This window comes from Chelonia mydas, chromosome 9, assembly GCF_015237465.2.
Source record: "Chelonia mydas isolate rCheMyd1 chromosome 9, rCheMyd1.pri.v2, whole genome shotgun sequence".
Classification (NCBI taxonomy): domain Eukaryota; kingdom Metazoa; phylum Chordata; order Testudines; family Cheloniidae; genus Chelonia; species Chelonia mydas.
In genome coordinates this window covers 40740672-40761907 of record NC_057855.1, presented here as the reverse complement: position 1 = coordinate 40761907, position 21236 = coordinate 40740672, and the positions used below count along the sequence as shown (strand labels likewise).

The 21236-nt window shown below is 39.7% G+C and overlaps 2 long non-coding RNA genes across 2 annotated transcripts; both read left to right on the top strand.

Moving 5' to 3' along the window:
* The first annotated feature begins 81 nt into the window (after positions 1 to 81).
* LOC122461674 lies at positions 82 to 13576 on the top strand. Its single transcript, XR_006283761.1, has 3 exons — positions 82 to 294; positions 12272 to 12314; positions 13498 to 13576. It is a non-coding gene; the product is annotated as an uncharacterized LOC122461674 (long non-coding RNA).
* Positions 13577 to 14132: 556 nt separating this feature from the next.
* On the top strand, positions 14133 to 16118 carry LOC122461675. Its single transcript, XR_006283762.1, has 2 exons — positions 14133 to 14202; positions 15737 to 16118. It is a non-coding gene; the product is annotated as an uncharacterized LOC122461675 (long non-coding RNA).
* The last annotated feature ends 5118 nt before the right edge of the window (positions 16119 to 21236 follow it).

The window sequence follows — 21236 nt, the reverse complement described above, 5'->3', positions numbered from 1 at the left end:
GGGGTGGTAACTAAGCCACAGATCACTTCGTAATCACCTGGGAGGGGATTTTGATCACCTACTGAGGCTAATCAGGGAGTCATCTGACAAAGGGGACCGACGGTTATAAAAGAAAGGAAATTTCCCTCCCCACTTTGAAGGGAAAGGGTAACAAAAAGAGTTAAACTGGTTGACTGTAAGGCCCTGGATGAGAAGCTCTGGGTAGGAGGGTAAGGAATAGAGAAAGGATCCTGAATACCCCAGAGGAGCCTGTCCTGAGCCCAAAGAACTCTCCTGAACAGTAAGGAAACTGAGGTAGGGTAATACATATAGTTGTTTTTTTGTCTAGATCTGTGTATCTTTTGCGCTATCTAAGTAGAATAATTTGTTTTAGAATCTTCTGTGGGGTCTGTCTGTGTGTCTATTTGTTTCCCCATCTTGTGCCCCTAGAGGGCTGAACTGAAAACACAGAGTACTCCAACTCCTTGAGTTCTAGGGGAGGATGTGCTTAAGCTACAGGGCTTTCTCGGGTTCTTCTGTTGAAGCAGTTTCACTTTGTAGAAATATTCCTCAGAATAGGGACCAGAACCTGGGTGCCCCCCATCCAGGGAAGTGCCTGAACCACCAGATTATAGAGTCACTCACTCTCTTGTCCAAGGAATATTTAAGTATTGACACAAAGTGGAACTGATTCAATAGGAGAGATTATGATAGCTCCACCTCAGCGTAGCTAATTTCTGGGTGGTTAAGGCACTCATATGGGATGGGGGGAGTTGAGTTTCACACCTTGTTCCGGAGTGGGGATTCAAATCTGGGGCTCCCATATCCCAGATGGGTGCCCTAATCACCATGTTACTGGGTATAAGGGCACCATCTCCTCCTTCTCTATTTTGTGAATGGTGCCTAGGCCCCTTGTGAATCTAACGCTTTACTTCTGTTGTTTGTACATCTCTGCCACAGATGAAACCTTTGAAGGGCCCTCTGTCATGGGGTGAATTTCACTCCTAAGGAATAGTCTTTTATTTTAGACTTCAGTCTCAGTCAATAATTTAAGTATAAGTGTTTAATATGAAATTTAAACAAAAGGTTTTGGGTTTTGGTTTTGCTATAACTGGCTGTTAATTTATTTTGTTTTTTTTTACCTGTGTCACCAAGGGAAAAAAGTAATTTATATTACTTTGATCTCCACACAATATTTTAGGAGATTTTTTTTCTTAAAAGGAAGTTGCTAGTTATCTCGAAAGGGCATTGCTCATCTTCCTAGCACAATGTTAGAAATTCTTGATAGAAATGTGTTTTTTACAAATAAGATGCTGTAATCTGCACACAATCATCTGGATAAGGCATCTGTAGTTCTCTGTGGAAGGATTTGTGATTTCTGTTTTCTAAATGCAATTCTGAGACAAGTCATCTCACATGTTCAAAAATGCCAAGTCAGGAAAAATAAGAGTAGCTATCTATATGAAGCCATGCTAGATGAGTGTTGTTGGAGGAACTAAGCAAAGCAGAATTAGGATTAACTACTTCTTCTAGGGCCAGATTCTGCCTTTTACTGTATGAAATTGCAAAGCTATAATTGATAGCACAATCTAGCTCCTTGAACCACATCCAAAGCACATTAAAGCCAAAGGGAGTCTTTCCCTCAATGGGCTTTGAACCAGGACCCTAGAGAATATTACTCACACACAATAGCTCTGAACTGGTTATAGGGACCAGCATGGTCCTGTGTGTGTCATACTTAGCCTGGGCTTTTAAGTGGTTAATCTTTTGCTAACGAGTGTCCTGCATCTGCTCCCACTGAAGTCAATGACCATGAAGTAGCTGTGTTTCCTTTCTGCAGCCTGCGACGGATTAATTTCCCTATCTCCCACGGAGCTTCCCCCACCCATTGCCCATATGCCAAACTTAAATATTCATGCTGACCGTGTCAAGAGGCAGGAAGATTTTTGTCCCCATATGCAGAGTGAAGCTTCAGTCTAAGGGTGGTGAAAGCCTATGCAAACAGTTCAGGATCCCCCTTAACTGTATTTATCTAAACTTCATCTAAGATGGTCCCACTGTATATTAGTAATGTTAGTGTTCGTGGGGGTTTTTTTGGTTTTTTTTTTTCTTTTTTACCTTGGTGTTGAAACATTAACAACACATCAAGCTCTTGGGCTAGGCTATGACAAGGTCAGTTATTCTTAGACAAATGCTGTCCTGATCTTATGGAAATTTTCAAGTTTTCAGAGGGCACGTGGTTTTTATAGGGACTGTATTTCCCCATGTAGCACAGGACATTTGTATGCCTCTGCATGGAGAAAGTGAGTGTCATTTTACATTAGTGCAGAACTACATGTAGTTTTTTTTCTTTTATGTCACTTTAGCACAGACCTTTTTCCGCTGCTGTGGAAGAAAAGCAAGGTCATAATTCTATTATTGAGAGAGCTTTGTAGAAGTTTTGTTTAGTGCTGACTGAAAATGCTGGGGGGGGAAAAAGGCAGAAATATGAGAAACTAACGCTATTCAAGTTACATCAAGTAGGGCTATGAGAATGTTGCCATCAGATGAGACAGAAAAGGGATTTTGGGAGTAAAACTTCATCTCAATAAGTGCAAATAGAGTTGATTTTTAGCAAATGAAATAAAACATGTCAGCTGATTTTAAAATCTTTCATGGACTTTCTGTAATTCCCATGTTACCAGTAAGGTGATTCCTTATTCCTAATAAGGGGCAAATTTAGTGATGGTGAGTATAAATTGCAAGGCAGTTTTCATGAAAATATGGCACCTAATTCAACACTGAATTACCCCTGCTGTAACTTCATTGATTTCATGGTATTGGAGTACTTAATTTAGTAAAGATGAGAGGCACTCAAGGCAAAATAACAAATTATTGTTCCACAATAGATTATAAAATTCTGTTGACAAAGATAAAAACTTTAAACATTTTTGTCTGGGTAGGACAGTAATTGTAGACAGTTTGTCTAGAGAGTGCCTCTTTGGATACTTTAAGCCCAGCAGTTCACCCTTAACAGTTGCAATTTGATTTTAGAGTCTTGAATCTTAAGGGGAAGAAACCCCATAAATGAGTTGCAGTGAGTTGTATGGAACTAGCTTAAACTCATAGTTCCTGTTATGTCATATGCTACTTGAAATTCTCCTTTCGTGACTTATAATATCACTGGTATCCCTCAACATCTATGCATCTTTTTACATATTGAGCCAGTAAATCATAGTCATTTCGTGACAGCAGTTACCTCCACAACTCTGAGGTCAACAGAAGATTTTACTGGGGTGGGGGGAACCAGAGGGGAAAATCCTTTTTCAAAAGTGAAACCTCTGCTTAGCAGCAGATTCCCATAGTGATTACCTATGGCAGGGCTGCCTATACCCTTTTTTTAAAAGCTCAATCAGGATTTGTAATTGTCTTTGCAATCTTGCTCCACACAGACAAGGAAAAAGTCCTCTTTTTTTTTTTTAAAAAGTGAACTTTCCTGCCAACCACAGTTTCATGGTGTTATCCATGGCTGTGTTGGCTTTGTCTTAAAGAAGCTGAATACAAAGATTGCTTGGCTCATCATTACACTTATTAATAAAAGCTACAGATTGCCAAGAGTGAGCAATAGCAAAATATGCATCTTGCCCCACATCCAGGTGCTCTGAAAAGAAATGCAATATAAAGTGATAGAATTGTGGTGAGATAAATATCAATAATGTGTATTCTAACTCTTTTAAAGCTTGTTTTAGTGAATTTCAGGGCTGAGTCAATGTCCACGGAAGTCGATGGAAACCTTTACTTCAGTGAGCTTTGGATCAAGCCCTTGATATTCATGAAAAGTCCTGGGTGGACCTCTGTATAGACTGACACCCTCTATTTATCAATGGAACCGGTAAAACACAAGCTGTCAGTTCAAGCTTCACAGCCCTGAGACTAAGGGTATGTCTACAAGCAGAAGCTGTGTATGGCCTAGCCAACCTGAGCTAGCTTGAATCCAGCTACTGAAGGGAACCACAGTAGTGAAGACAGAGCAACGAGGGCTTCAGATCAGGCTAATGAGCCGAGTACATACCAAGGGCATGTGCTGGTCTTGCGCTACCTGTTTTGAAGCCCATGCCGCACGGTCTGTGCGGCCATTACCTGTGCTAGCTGGATTCAAGCTAGCTCTGGTGGGTCAGCCCATGCACCGCTTTTGGCTGTGAGACGTGCCCTGAGAGGAATCCCACCTATAGTGATGGGAGAGTAGTTCATTCTCTATGCTTATTCATTTCTTGGTCTCTGCGATGAGACTGCTAGCAAGGGAAACGGTAGAGCCAGCTGTGATGGCGAGTTTGTGGAGACATCCATGGGGAACTGAACCCATCAGCTCCTATCCCCTTTAATATAGGGCCTTAGAGCCGTCAGATGGTAATAGATTTTGATCACTCGCAACCTAATGTATTGGATTGTCTTAGAGACAACACACTACAGACATTTAAAGCATATTTGGATTCTAAAACCTTTGCTGTTAGGAAAATGTCAGTGCCCGTAATACAGTATATATGTTGTTTGCACCCTGAGCACTCTGTAAATGTCATACTAGTAAGAAAGAGAGATCAGCTGCTTATAAATGATAGAGGGAGCAGGAAGAAGGGGATTGTTTTTGTTTTAAGTACAGAATCAATAGCAGGCATGAAAATCTTCTCCAGAATATAGATAAAAAGAGAACCTGGGGTAAATGAGAAGTCTCCCTTCTTTCAGAATACACTGCGGCTAGGCAGTAGTGGGTTTATCATTGTGGAGTCCTCTGGATTATTCCATCAAAATGCTTCACAGGAGATAAAGCTGCTACTGACTTGCACTTTCCAAGCTCTAATGAATGTGATCTTATGAAATCCCTGTAGGATAGTGCAACTTTCCCATTTTACAGATGGGGAGACTGGAGTGCACACACAGATGAAATAACTTGCATGAGGTCACACAGGAAGTATTTGGCAGATCCTGGAATGGAAAACAGGTCTCTTGAGTCTCAAGCATGGGCCTCAGCCACAAGATGTCCCTTTCCTCTCACTAACTAGACCTCACTCTGTGAGTTCATCACATTGGCTAGGCCAAATAGGAAAGCATTCATTGTTTTGAAGCTAAAAATGCCAACCTTATCTGGATGTGTTATTTCTATGTTGCAACACATCACATGTGGTTATCAAAACCATTTTAAAAACTAGGGCTCATTGATCAAAATTCATCTCAGCCTTTGTGGTCAAAAACTTGATAAACTAAAATTTATCACTATTGGAGACAGTGATCTTTTCTTCCAAAATCTAATTCAGGTAGTTCACTGAAGCTATAAAAACTATTGATCGGAGGGTGTGAATTTCTTGCACATCACCGATGATGTAGAATGAATTTATGAACTGAAGCACATGGTGAATCAATCACAAATTCATTGTTTCTCAGATCTTAATGTTCACAATATTGCTTTGAATAGCTTAGAAATTACTAATGTGAGGATGATTTGGTCTGTCTTTTATATTTTGAAAGATGTCTGGGAAGCCCATTAGCTATAACCTATTAAAAGTTTTCTGGTAATACTCACTGTTCAGCTTTGGTGTTACAAAGTTTGCTCTGTACTTAGAGGAAGCTCAGTTGTCTAATTTTCATTCTACCAGAGGCTGACCCATTCCAAGCTGAAGTCCAGGTGGCCAGTGGGTGTTCCATTACAAATATCTATAGACATAAGTGGATTGTTTCTGTAGGATCAAGACATGTATTTGGGAACACATTGATCCTCCACGCTTTCCTTATAAAAAGCCCACTGTATTCTGCAATGACATTTAAACTACGTTAAAAGAACACAGTTGTGAAGTCGAGCATTCACAATTTCAGAAACACCACATTTAAGGTCACCAACGTCGAACAAGTCTCTGTTGCCCATGTGTGAAGTGAGGTTTTTTTAAGGCTCATTACTTGACACTTTTACAGAAGGTTTATAGAGCTGAGGTTGAAGGAAGCCGAGCATGAGACTAGCCACGACTGAGGTTGGAAGATACAATTTTGAGGGATTTAAGGAGGCTAAATCCTCTCATCCTGACTGTTGACTAAGGAAACACACTTGCAAAGGACCTTTCAAGATGGAAATCCATTGTACATGCCACTATGACAACAATAAAGCCATATGAAGCTGCTGCTGCTGTTGTGTAACTTGACCGATTAAGGCAGTTTTTCATGGGAACAGTAAAAGGCACATCCTTGAGAGCACCCCTTTTCCAAATTTTAAGTCCTGGCTCTGAAGCATATAGGTGTAAGAGCTTCTTAAAACAACCAAAACCCCAAAGCTTTACAACCAATTTTACATAAGCCAAACATAATTTTCCTTAATCTTGTTTCCAGAAATGGCTGAACAATTTTTGCTGAAAATTTCTAAACATCAAACAACTGAGCATCTGGCAAACATCCAGTTTGGAAAATTTCAGCCTGAATGGTTAGAATCTGACTTAGTTATAAGCAACTAAAAACTGGGTCTTACAATGGGAAGTGCCAGGCAACCTTAGTTAAAGGTATCACTACCTGTCTTGCCAAAAATAGTGGTCCAATGCACTGTACTAACACTACTATAAGCAATGTGTTTTGAACCATTACAGTATATAATCTTTTATAAAGGCTCTGTACTAAACATTCTCTGTAATTAGTTGCCAAGAGATGGTGTTAGACAAAGGGGGTAATGTGTTCCCATATCATAAGTTAGCCATTGTTTTTCTCATGCAATGTGTTAACAAATCTAAATATTTTTGCAAGGATTTTTTCAGAAAATTTAGAGTCAGATTATACCCTCTTAGTCCCAGGGGGGATCAATTATTCACATAAATAGTTCCATTGACTTGAATAGTGCTATGTCAGTGGGAAAGTGCTCAGCAGCATGAGTAAAGGGTTCACAATCTCTCCTATAGACTATAAGGAGTTTGAACAGCTAAGACAATTGAGAACAGTTAGTTAAGATTAAACATGCAAATTCTAACAGGCCATACTTGGACCTTGACAATTGTGGAGTAGATTCTGGGTTTTTCAATGCGTTTGATGTAGAAGCACAGATGTGGAATGACCATTCCATTTCACAGTGGTACCAACCAGCTCTTTACTCATGAGACTAGCGCAGGATGCAAACTATTTCCGATGAAAACTGATGACCAGTCCGACAATTAAGGAAGCTTCTGAAACTCTGCAATTACGTAACAGCCCCAAATGTCCTATATCACAGCCTGACATTTTCCAGCCAGAGCTGGAAGGGTTCTCTAAACCTAAGCCTGCCTTTGGGATCTGGAAATATTTGTCAGTCCCTACCACATAAACGCTCCGAAGGATTTTCAGCACCGGGGATAGTTCCCGTGCTTAGTGACAGTGAAGCTTTCCCTTTGTGCAACTGCCAAACCACTAATCTTTCCCACATAGGTTAGGGAAGCAGTAACAGCAAACCTTGACAGCATATTTTGTAGCTTGTAGCTAGCAGAGGAAATTCACAACCCTTCTTCCAGTATTCAGCTACCTCTAACTGTTGAATTCCTAATGGACCATAGGATTTACAAAGTGGCACAATGTTAATATCTACACAATACAAATCCACTGTGTGTTTTCGTACACTATAAATGATTGGAAAGATTCTCTATTTGTAATTTCTATCCTCTATCCACCACACTCCTAGATTAAATTATCAAATTTAATTTGCTACATTTCTTCTTGAGTAAGTGCAAACCTGTAGGATCAACACTTTCAATACAGTTGCAATATGCTTCGCTTATGGGTGCATCCTGAGTTTGTTAAACTGAACATCTGGAATATTCACACAGATGCACGTTCTATAGCAGTGGTTCTCAGCCTTTTAACTAAAATCTTGGCAATAGCAACCTGTTCCCCCACCTCCACTAAATCCCTCATGCCTCTTCTCCTTTAGTCAGTGATCTCCTCGCAATGTTACTTTAATGATGAATTCAGTCCTACCGATGTTGATCTCCAGTGCTATTTGGTAACTTATCTATCCTGCAACTTATAACTGTAATATCCACATACCACTTCCTGTTTCAAATTCAAATGTGTGTGCTCCAATGTGCAACGTAACTTATACAGTTTTATAACTTCAATTATCTGCCATGCTCAAGATTCTCAGTGCTGAACTAGAATACATACAATTGAATGACTTTTGGGTCTAAGTATCACCAGTAAAGGGTTAATGATTTTGAAATTTAAGGAGTCATAATTAGCCTTCAGATTTGACTCTCCATTACAGTGATTAGCAGGGAGTTGACATGTCCTATAAATCTATTGTTTCAGACTGAAGCATCACAAAGGCAACAGCTTTACCTTGTCAAGGATATCTTCACAACTAAAGAGGTCTCAAACTTCATTTGTTTTAAGTGAAAGATTAGATTCTGGACAACACCGCAAAATCTGAAGGAAATCCCTAAATCTTCAGAATTTACAGTTGTTGTGGGGGAAGAGGTATGGGTTTTTTTTTTCCAGGTTTCATGGGTTTCCATTAGGCTATGTCTACACTGGCACTTTGGTCAGTACAAAATATGTTCCTTAGGGGTGTGAAAAACACACTTACACCTACAGAAGCCATGGGGTGGACAGCACTATGTTGGTGGGAGACAGCTCTCTTGCTGACATAGCTACTGCTGCTATGGGGGTGGTTTAATTATGTTGATGGGAGAGCTCTCTCCCGTTGGCATAGAGCAGCTACATGAGGGATCTTACAGTTGCACAGCTGCATCAGTATAGCTGTGCTGCTGTAAGCTCGCTAGTGTAGCCATCTTAGAACATGACTCAGATAATGCATAAAAAATTAAAATAAGAGCCCTTTTTTGTAATCTGATACCTGCTGTCATATAGGGCAGTGACTCAAGTGCCCATTTCAAATTTTATTGCAGCTGGAAGATGCATTATAGGGCATTGCTTATATATATCTGTGTATGAAGCTGCAAATAAACTTCCTTGCAAATCTCTAGATGATGCTACTTTATGACAGTTTGGAATACCTCATAAATGCTTTTTATTAAGTGGGCTTAATTTTAAAAAAAATCTCTAAATTGTAGAACATGTAAACATGTTTGAATATTTATACCTTCTGCTTTCTAAATACTGAACTGGAGGCAGAAATGGCCAAGAAAAAAGACATTCCCTGATGATATTCATGCTCAAAGAGGGGAAATATGACAGAGTGCTGGAAGCTAACAGGTGAGCCAGCACACTGATCACATAGGCACCAATCAGTTCCCCTAGAGAAGGCAGAGGGGATATGCAGCTAATTAGCTGATGAGGCTCAGAGGGCAAATGAACCAATTAGCCATCAACTGAGGGTTATAAAAGAAGACACAGGACAGCTGTGAGTGAGGAGGACCTGGGCTAACTGAGTCCAGTGTGTGCTGAGATCTCTGGCCCCATGCTAAAGGGTAAGAAACACTGTAAATACTTTGCACAAGACTGTTGGTGATGGGAATGTAAAAGTCAAATGACATTGCCACTTACTGGACAGAGACTGAAAGGTGTCTGGGGTAGCAAAGGATGAGGATGTAGTGTATCCCATTACAAGTGATTTTAAAGATCCCAAAAAACCTGGGGTGGACTGCTCCCTCTGGGAACAGGACAACTTTATGCAATGCACTATCTGTTTACTGATGTAATTTATGCAAAGATACAATTAGTGCGCAGGTAAGACTTGGTTCTGCAGTTATAACTCTCTTGACCCCTCTGGGCTACCTTCAGAAGAATGATGATTAAATTCATTCCTACTATACTGCAGTTTTACCATGTACCATAGGCAGTTCTATAAAGAAGCAATAACACACAACAGTGTATTGTTATACCAGATATGTGCATGTAGTGCCTGGTTCAACTCTTATTTAAATCAATGGGAGCCTTTCCACTGACTTCATTGGAATTAGAATCAAATCCAGACTGCACTGCATGATTAGATTATAGCTAGTTATATGGACCATAGCACCTTCCAAATATTTATGGATTTATCCTCACAACATTCCTGTGAGTTAGCTGGATTTAAATCTGACTTTACGGCAGACTCCTTGTGTAACACTGGCAAAGTCAGTTAATCTTTTTTATGATTTTATTTATTTGGATGCTGAGGCAAAGAGTAATTAACCAACTTGTTCCAGGACACACCGGAAACTTGTGGCAGAACTAGAAATGAAACCCACATATCCAGAGTCCTAGGCCAGCACCTTTGGACCACATGTTCATCCTTCCTCCCAAATAACTATGAATATAAGGCTTATTAAGCAATAACCATGAAGTGTGAGTATATAATAACACCCATCATAAAGTGGGTTATTGCTTATAGTTAACCACTGTAACACTTAAAGGGCTTTTAATTTAAAAAAGAATAAAGTTTCCCAATTGAAAAACTACTAGTTGAAGCCTTATTAAAAATAAGGTGTTCCATGTTGCTACATCAAAGCAATTAGATGAAAAAGATTTTCTAAAAATTGCTGATTTTTTTTTTTTTTTTTTTAAATTGGCTCTTGTGGATCTCAGCATATGCTCAGCACCTACTTTTTTTTGCAATGGGGGAAATTGGCCCAATGTGTTTAAGTACAGCGATATCTAGGAAACTATTATCCCAATGTGGCCTACTAGTATCTAGTAGCTCTTGGCTGCTACTTGGGGCCTTTCCAATCATGTTGTTGTGGATCTCGGCAATGTAAAAAACCCTACAACAAAAATCCTATTAAAAATTACAATATTTCTAGTAAGGAGAAGGTTATTGGTACTAATGGAATAAATGAAGAGGGCAAGAGAATACAGTACTATGATTATATGGAGATCAAAAGAAACAATGGATCTAGAAATTGTAAGTTCTGAAGAACATAACACTAGCAACAATAAGCAGTAACCCCAAAATTTGCAAGTGGATTAATGGCAACATAATATTTATAGTTTCATTTAAACTAATTGGATGGTATTTAAGATAAGCTGTGTGTGTGTGTTTGTGCATATACCCTCACCCCCAGCATATGTGGCAGTCGGTCACATATATACTAGTATTTGGCAGAATGAATGATAAATTCAGAATTTTTTACTTCGGTGATAGTGAGGGAGGCAGATGTTTGGAGGCTGCATTGTAAGGTCTGAAAAATGCTGATTCTACTGTATCTGATTCCTGGAAATGGTCTTCTAATTGTTTTATTATGCTAAAGAATAACTTTCCATCTCATGATGGGTTATTTCTAATCCTGTAAGAATAATTTAAAAGTTTGCAAACTAACAGCAAACTTCTATAAAGGTTAGAAAAATTATACGTTTTGAAAGTTTGAAAAAGCTGATGTGCATACTCAATTGATATCTCTATCACATGTAATAATGCTTGAAATTCATCCTCTGAAGCTTGAATGTGTAGACATTGTTCATTACCCATGAACTATATATACTGGCTGTCTATGGTTCATTGAAAATCCTTTTCCACAGGCATTGGGGGGGGGGGGGGAGAGGATATATCAGTCAATCAAAGGAAAAAAGAAAAGTTTTCTGTTGAATAATATGTAATTTCAACATATAGGTAAATAAGTATACTTGTGTGAGAAATAGATTTTAGATAATGGGTTAGATCTTCAGCTGGTGTAATTTGGTATAGCTCCAACGGATTCAACAAATTTATCAGGAAGAAATGAGAAGGAAGTATGTCTCCGTGGATAAATGGACAGCTTTTTATTTTTGAAAAATCTCGGTTTGAAATTGGACAATATTGCTTTGTTGAGGGTCTAAAACCTGATGCCCAGGGGATGTTTATCCACATCACACAAATCAGCATAGCTGTTAACTTTTGATCGGGAGGAATGCTGAGCATCAACAATGAGTTACATGTCATATACAGTGGTGCGTCCACAGTATCTGTGTGCGCTATGACTTGCTCTGTGTTACTTGTCCCTGTTTTATGTGGTCAAAGATTCAATAAACTGTATAGAAATCATTCTTGTCATTAAAAGGTGGAAAACTGAATCTCTCTTCCTTCCCCTCTCCAAGCGTAACTCACTAACCATACAATTACATAAGTGCGTGGCCTATGAAGACTTCAATGTATTTTATACTATTGATTAAACACTCCCCATGATGTATGGTAGTCCTCATAATTGTGTTTAAAATGCACTGGTGTGGCACGGCTTGTGCTAAGCCATCCACTGTGGATATGTACTGTAGCAGGCTTGCACCATAGACTGGAGATCTTGTTTCTAGTCCTACCTCTGCAACTGAGGTCTGGTGTAATATTGGGTAAGCCACTTGGGCCCTCATTTATAACATGTGGAATTAATACTTATCTATCTTTGTACAGGGCTTTAAGCTCCATTGATCAGCAGTGCTCTGTAATACAAAGTGTAAGTACTGGCATATTAAAGGTTTTACTTTGTCTATTTTTTACTTTAATGAAATCTATGGAGTAAATTCCAATCTTGATGTATGATTGCACATGTAAATCACTACCCAAGTTAAGCATACACATTTTAGGCCTATGTTTAGTTTTCTAGTTCATAGCTTGTGATAGATGCCGGATTAACACTGGAGACTGAAGTCTTATTTATGCTTCAAGCAAGAATAGTAATGGCAGTGGCAATATAAACAACCCCATACTGCCAATATGCCTCAATCCTGACTCTGAGGGACTATCTCTAATTCATTCTCAATGCTCAGTTAATGCTTGGCTTCCATAATGAGACTGACAACAAGGGTGCCCACTGTGATGATGATTTTTGTATTGCAGACACCTGTCTGCTATGAACCGACCTAGACACCAACTCATTTCACATAGACAATCAAATGGCAATGAATGACTATCAGTCATTACTATCTTGGCCCCCTTTTGAATCAGTCACCTAGATGCTTTCTTGTAATGAAGCAAACAGCCTTGCACATGCACTGTACATCATATTCCTTTCTGTCCCTGCTGTTAGTGATGCTGTCTAATTTATCCCAGCAATTTTTTGAGTTATGATTTAAAATAAATTGAGTTTCTCGCTTTTAAGGATTAAGCGTTTAACAGGACATTTTAAGTCAAACTGGGATCAGACCAGGAGCGTCACTTCATGTAGATATGTAAAACCCAACCAGTCAGATATTGCAAAATCTGTTCAGTGAAAACTAAACATTTGTAAATCTGTCCCTCAAAATCTAAAAGCCTGTAATGTCCTATTTTATCCAGTAAGAACATGAAAGTCTACATACAATAGAAACCATCTTTCAGCACTCATAATATAATAACAAATTGGACAATGATCACACATGAAACAGAATAGATAGTACCCTGGGAGTATATCTAACAGATTGTAAAAGGTGATGCTGTTTACTGCTTTTTCCAAAGAAATTCCATTTTGGAAGTGACAGATGCAGCCTCTGCAGGGGAGGGTGCTGGCTTCTCAGTCAAATGCTGGCTCTGTGGTTCCCGAAGAGGATTAGAATGAAACCACAACAATCCCACGTTTAAGTGCAAGATGCTAAGAAATATTAGACCTTGGATAGTATTCATCTTAGATCCTTTTGCAGTGTTTGTTAATTCTCTTTTAGTTTTCTCAGATATACTCAATCCACTTCATTATTTAAAATGACCTTTGGAATAATGCCCTACGTATTGTTACAGGCAAGTCTGCATGCATTTTATCTCTCATTTATCAAACTTTTATGAAATAGCAATTATGTATATGTTTCATGCAGAGGGAACACACTTAAATTGCTGGGTTATAAATTTTCCAAATAATATTTCACTTTCTCTCCGAATGACAGACTAGGAAACTGATAGTGTGGGCATAGCTAAACTTTGAAAGGAAATTAGAGAACAGCTTACTAAAGCTTTTTCCCCCCGGCAGATTAAATTTTCATTGAGGTTATTTTCTAGGTGAGGAGAACCTAAAAATGTAGAATTCATAAACCCTAAGGGATGACCTGCTTCATTTGTAAAGCCACTCCATTTAAAATGATTAAACGCCTACCAAAGTACTAGCGGCTTCAACATTACATTTCCCAGCTTGTACTTAGACTTTATATTTTTTTCTCCCCATCTTCTTTAATAATTAGCAGGAGATTTCATGGGCCTTTTATTAAACATATACTTGGGTTACTATGATGGGAATGTGGCATTCCTGCTGCTGAAGAATACCAAATGTACTATGCCATATCAATAACGCATTAATCCTCCTTCTCCCTTATATAAGTGGGTGCCTGACTGGAAAAGCAGGTTGGACTATAGAAGGATGCCGAGCCACTTGATAAAATGTGAGCTTAACTCTGACATATATTTGGATTTGGTTACAGAGAAAGGCAGTCATTTTTCATAAAATTAGTTCCCAATATGATTGCAACTTGTTAGTACGAGCCAACAATTATTACCGTTGACAAGTTTTATTCCACTGTTTTTAAAAAAAAATATGCAATTATCTTGTATATTGTCGCATGTCACTCCATTACTACCACGTGATGAAGAGTCTATATGTCCAACAGGATATACAACAAGGTGAACTCCTGTATATTTTACTGTATTTAAAAGAAAAAAATATTACAGGAAATTGATAGATTATGGGGGAAAAAATCAAGATTCAGTAGGCTGACCTGAATGTCAAAACAGACATGGTGGGTGAGGTAATATCTTTTGTTGGACCAACTTCTGTTGGTGGAAGAGACAAGCTTATGAGCTTCACAGAGCTCTTATTCAGGTCTGGACAGATTAAGCATGAGGGGCTAACACATGTTGCAGGAGACCACTTAAAATGAAGTGGGCAATTGACACCTCTGCTGTCATAGGACAAAGGAGGATTAGTAGGTTATAAAATCTTGTAATAAGACATAAAATTAGTGTCTCTGAGCCTGTGATTTTTAGTGTCTAGCAGAGTTATGAGTTCAGTTTCCCAGGTTCATCTCTTGAAAATGTTGTGCATCAGTTTCCTTTGAGGCTGAAGACTGAGGTCCGATAAGGAGTGATTCCTTGAGGAAAGTATTCATCCAGAGGTGATAGGTTTTTGTCTTTATTTTTGTGACTTCATTCAAGAGTGTAGTGCTTGTCTGGCTTCACCATTTGTTGCACTGGATGCAGTACATGGTATTTTGTGATAGGCATGCGTAGGCTCCATGAATCTTGGGAGGTATGCCTGTGGGCGTAGGGGCTAACTTCTCATCTTTCCCATGGGTGCTCGACCCCCCCCCCCACCATCTGCTATTGGCCCTGCCCCCACTCCACCCTTTCTATGAGGCCCTGCCCCACCTCTTCCCACCCCCATTCCAACCCCTTCCCCAAAGTCCCCCCCCAACTCCACCCCTCCCTTCCAATATTCCAGCTCCTTCCCCAAATCCCTGGCCCAGCCCTGCCTCCTCCCCTGAGTGCACCATGTTCCCACTCCTCCCCCTCCCCCCTGGAGCGTGCAAACACTGTCAAACAGCTGTTTGGCAGCAGCTGGGCGGGAAACGCTGGGAGGTAGGCAGAGGAGCAGGGATGCGGTGCACTCAGAGGAGGGGGAAGAGGAGGAGGTGGTGGTGGGGTGGGGGGTGAGGGGAGCTTGGCTGCCAGTGGGTGCAGAGCACCCACTAATTTTTCCCTGTGGGTGCTCCAGCCCTGGAGCACCCATGGAGTCAGCACCTATGTCTGTGGGAGGAATATTGATCATCGTACTAGTGGATATACATATTCAGAGTCTCGTGACTCTTTGAGCTGTTGTGTCTTGGTTTGTGTGGAGCTTGGTTCTGATGAGCTTAGCGAGGTCTGGGGGTTGTTGGTCCAAGAAAAAACATTGCCTCACTCAGCTTGTCTCTTATCCAGGGCCCAACACAGCTACAACAATACTGCAAAACAATTGAATGTCAAAGACCGCTTTAATCTGCGCCTGTTGACCTGACCTAGGTTGATGAGATGAAGGACACCACGTTCCAGTTATCAGTGCTTTGTAAATTTGCTTGTCTTGAGTCTGCTCCTAAAGAAACTACGAAACAGAGGTCTGATTTCCCTCCTGGAAGGCAGTTATTACTTGTATGACAGTAACACCTCAACAATGCACATACACACAGTCCTTGGCCTGAGGCGCTTACTGTCAAAAAAGACAATCCAGACTGTAAGAAACAGAGCATTCCTATGTAACAGATGGGGAACTGAGTGATTAAGGGCCAGATTTTATTAAAGGTATTTAGGCATTGATTTCAATGGGCGTCAAGCACCCAAATACCTTTTAAAAAATCTCTCTAAATGTCTTGCTGTACATAATACAGGATGTTTGTGGTAGAGGCAGGAATTTAACCCACCTCTCTTGCTTGCCAATTTACTACTTCAACCACTCATCTCTCCATCCCATTGTAGTAATCAGTTAGTTTTAAGCCACATCCACCTTGAAACTTTACAATGAACCAAATAAAAACTTGTGTCTATCACATGCTGAAAGATCTTTTAATGGATTATATTTGATGCTTTTATAATTTCTTCCACTTGATGCCCATTGGGGAGATGCAGCAAAAGATCAGTATTTTATTAGTGTTACTCACATTTTTCCTGTTACAACTGCTGTCAGCATTATAGGCTTCAGTTTGCAAGGGTTTATAACCTAGATATAAAAATTCAACTTCACTGAAACTTTGCACAGAAGCTTTCACACCAGGAATGAATTTTAGAAATCTGAATATTTCACTTTGTCAATTTACCAAAAAAAAAACCCTCAAACAAAAGAAGGGAGGAGTTTGAGTGTATTCTCCTGTTCCTCAAATGAGATAGGAGACAGTCATTGTATAACCCTCTTTTTTTGAGGGTTTTCATGCAATTTATCTCAAGTCTGTGAATCTTCCTGAAACTGGTGCAATTTCACAACACTTCAAAAATTTTCATTGACAATTTTTGTGTTTTTTTTTTTTTTTTTTTTTTTTTTCTCCATGATCTGCATGTGGGGGAGAAAAAAAATCAAAAAGCTACCTTCACTCAAAGTCCCACTCCAGATTTTGTAAAAAGCTCCCTAAATAGGAGTTGTTGTTGTTGTTGTTACCCAAAAACCTAGTCTAAGGGCTAGGAGGAGCCAGGAGATCCATACTTCTATTCCTGTCTCAGCCAGGGAGTGACCTTAAAACTGCTTTTCGGTTATGTAGTACTAAATATTTAGTAGTCAGGTAAGTCAATAATCATTTTGTAGCTGGAGAAATGGAGGGCTGGTGCTAAATTATTTGCCTAAGGTCAAACAACTGCTAGAGCCAAGGTTAGGAGGAACCATCTGTCCTACTGCTTGGCCTATATCTAATCCACTAGACCACAATGCCTCCTATATAAGCCACTTAACCTTTCTGAGTATTAGGATTGTTATTTATTGATCTACTTGCAGTTGTGGACATCTTATATCCAGTATATTTTCACATTTTCTTTCGAATAACTATAATCACTCTCCTGTTACAACAAGTCAGAGAAATTGAGACACAGAAAGGTTAATTGACTTGCCTAGAAAGCACTTCATTTTACAATCTGATAAATAGGATAATGATTTACCTTCTTAATATAACCAGATAAGGGCCCTGTGTGAAGGGGTTTCTATCCTGTTAAGGGACAGTCTGGACCTAACAGTCTGGGTGCGGTCAAAGATTCATGCTAAGCTCTGGGGCTGGACTATATAAACACAAAAAGGAAACTGAACAGAGGGAAAGATTAGAAGTCATACATGTAGGATTCAGGTCACTAGTCTGATCTGGATGCTAATATATATTTCTAGCTTAGGCCTCAGACCAAGAGCCACATAACCCAGTTCATAAGGCCCTTACCTCAGAGCAACCAAACTCAGCATAAAAGTTTTATATAAAATTTTTTTAACTATAAATCAACAGGAATCAATGTAATGTTAAATAGTATTTGGGCAGGGCTAGGTGAAACTGCTGAGAAAAGATTGAGAATTTACTTAAATGTTTCCACTGTTTGATTTAATGCAATTCCACAGTTCCCCCTCTGCTCCCCCATTATTTGTGTGTAGAATTTTACTGTACATTTGGTTGCTCTGACTCAAGGCTGAGGTAAGGGCCTTTTGAACTGTGTTAAATGGCTCTTGGCCTGATGCCTAAGGTAAAGGGAGAAAGCCAGCCATCCTGTAAATCTCCTCCTTCCTAGAATATTAAGGAAACTTGGAGTTCTGACTGGTGTTGGAGTCCTTAAAGGGGGATACATGGTTGTGTTTTTTGCCACTCCTCTTGGATTCTGTATGCCTTCCTTCTGGAACTGCATCTGCACACATGCACCTTTACTCCTCCATGGAGTTACACTGAAGCTATGGGATCAGAGCCAGTGTGTATAGAAATGTGTATAAATAAAAAGTATTGTTGGAGACAACAGAAGGAGTAGAGCTTAGAACCTCTCTATCACCGTGTCTTTGCAGAGCACCTCTTCCAGAAGCTTTCATAATTCACAAGTGCAACTTTTCAAGAAAAGGTGGCTTTCCCAGATTTTGGGACACTGTTGTGAATCACACATTTGAAATTCCAGAAACACACAAATAAGAGGGGAAAGGGGGAAAGAGTGTGAAATCAGTTAGTGAAAACATTTTAATAACTTCTCACAATCTTTGCCCACCAGTTTCACCTGGCCCTACTCAGAAATACTATTTTATAAATTAAATTAATTCCCATTAATTTGGTCACTTTTGCTGCTGTATTCAACCCTTTTCCCCTGCACCTTTCCCCATCACCAAATAAAAAGCTTTTTTGCTTTTGAATTACAATAATAAATTGGCCCAGCTTTGCTAGAACATTTCAGGCTGGAAAAGCAACCGGGGGGGGGGGGTGCAGGGGAGAGATCTCTGATGGCCATCTGGACAGAGCTGCTCAGGTGTAAGCTAGGTGTACACTTAAAATGCTATGGGGCACAGCTGCAGCTACTACCACTATAGTGCTTCTGTGTAGATGCTTACTACAGTAAGGGGAGGGGCTGGAAATAGATACAAGCAAAATGCTCCCCCCCACCCAATTTTTTATAAAAACTTTTTTTGATGTTTGACTTAATTCTTTTTTTAGTGAAAATCCTTTTTTTAAAAAAAAAAAAAAAAAAAGGATTTTCCTCAATGGGTGCTTAATCTTAAAGCCATTTTGTTTGGTTGGAAAAAATGTTTTTTCAACCTTCTGGTTGGAAGCACCACTGCCCCTTTTGCTTCCTGTTGTTGTTTGGTGGGCCCCAGCTCCTTCAGTGCTAGGCCTGCCATGTGTGCAGGTTACCATGTTGTGCATTATGGAGTGCCTGAGAACATGCCCCATAATACATAATAGTAAAATCCTACATTGAAACACAATAGACAGAAGCCAGGGCCAATCCCTGCTACCAGCTGACTAATTTCCCCATGTATCCTTGCCACACTCCTCTCCAGTAGCATCCTGGCCTCCAGGTAGTTCTGTGGATCTCAGTTCTTTTGGACCTTGGGCTATATCTACGCTAGAAATGCTACTGCTGCAGTGTAGATAAGTAATACAGTGACGGGGTTCTTCCATCGCTCTAGTAAATCCACTATCAGAGAAGCAGTAGCTAGGTTGATGGAAGACCTAGTAGTGTCTACAATGGGGCTTAGGCTGATTTCCCCCCCAGTATGTTTCACAGGGTGTGACATTTTTTGTACCCCTGAGTGATGTAGTTAAGCCAACCTAACTTTGTAGACCAACCCTACAGTTCCACTCTTCAGGGAAATCTATGCTTAACAGGCCATTGGCTAGTGGTATCTACAGTGCCTTCTCTTGGATCCTCCAAGGAAGTTTTTCTGAAACTCAAACCTGCACTTGAAATTGAGACAAGATTCACACAAAAATTAATTGAAATTTAGCAAGTCTTTGGATGAACCTGTGCTGAGTTTCAAGTTCTTGGGGTGGGGGTGGGGGGTGAAATCAGGCTACTTTTGTATGCAACAAAGGCCTTTACATCTGAATTAGTTTTAAAACTGCCCATCTGTAACATGATTTTTCTGGTGGAAAATCTTGGGGATTTTAAACATTTGGACCTACTACCCATCACATATGGGGATAATGTCCTCATTACCTTACTCAAGAAGTAATTCCACAGACTCTTTTGGAATTAGTCATGTGAGTAAGACCAGCAATATTTAGCCCATGATGCCTTCTTATGAGCTTGAGAAATTGTAAGCTGGACAAGAGCTATACAAAACTTCTCCAATTCTGAAATTTTAGTTGTTTCAAGATTTTGGAAATTTGAAAGAAGAATTTAGATTTTTTTAATGGAGTTGTTTGAAATGTTTCATATTTTGAAAGAGGTAGAATATGATAAACGGGTTTAGGTGGGATATTTGTGCTTTATTCAATTATTTTATCAGCAACTTTAACGCTCTACGTATTGTATGTGTTGACATAAAATCATAGAACTGGAAGGGACCTCGAGAGGTCATCTAGTTCACTCCCCTGCACTCAAGGCAGGACTAAGTATTATCTAGATCATTCCTGACAGGTATCTGTCCAACCTGCTCTTAAAAATCCCCAATGATGGAGATTCCACACCTCCCTAGGCAATTTATTTCAGTGCTTAACCACTCTGACAGTTAGGAAGTTTTTCCTAATGTCCAACCTAAACCGCCTTTGCTGCAATTTAAACCCATTGCTTCTTGTCCTATCCTCAGAGGCTAAGAAGAACAATTTTTCTCCCTCCTCCTTGTAACAACCTTTTATGTACTTGAAAACTGTTATGTCCCCTCTCAGTCTTCTTTTCCAGACTAAACAAACCCAATTATTTCAATCTTCCCTCATAGGTCATGTTTTGTAGACCTTTAATCATTTTTGTTGCTCTTCTCTGGACTTTCTCCAATTTGTCTACCTCTTTCCTGAAATGTGGCACCCAGAACTGGACACAATTGAGTCCAGTTGAGGCCTAATCAGCGTGGAGTATAGAGGAAGAATTACTTCTCATGTCTTGCTTACAACACTCCTGCTAATACATCCCAGCATGTTTGTGTGTTTTTGCAACAGGGTTACACTGTTGACTCATATTTAGCTTCTGATCCACTATGACCCCCAAATCCCTTTCTGCAGTACTCCTTCCTAGGCAGTCATTTCCCATTTTGTTTGTGTGCAACTGATTGTTCCTTCTAAGTGGAGTACTTTGCATTTGTCCTTATTGAATTTCATCCTATTTACTTCGGACCATTTCTCCAGTTTGTCCAGATCATTTTGAATTATAATCCTATCATCCAAAGCACTTGCAACCCCTCCCAAACTTTATAAGTGTACTGTATGCCATTATCTAAATCATTGATGAAGATATTGAACAGAACTGGACCCAGAACCAATACCTGTGGGAGCCCACTCGTTATGCCCTTCCA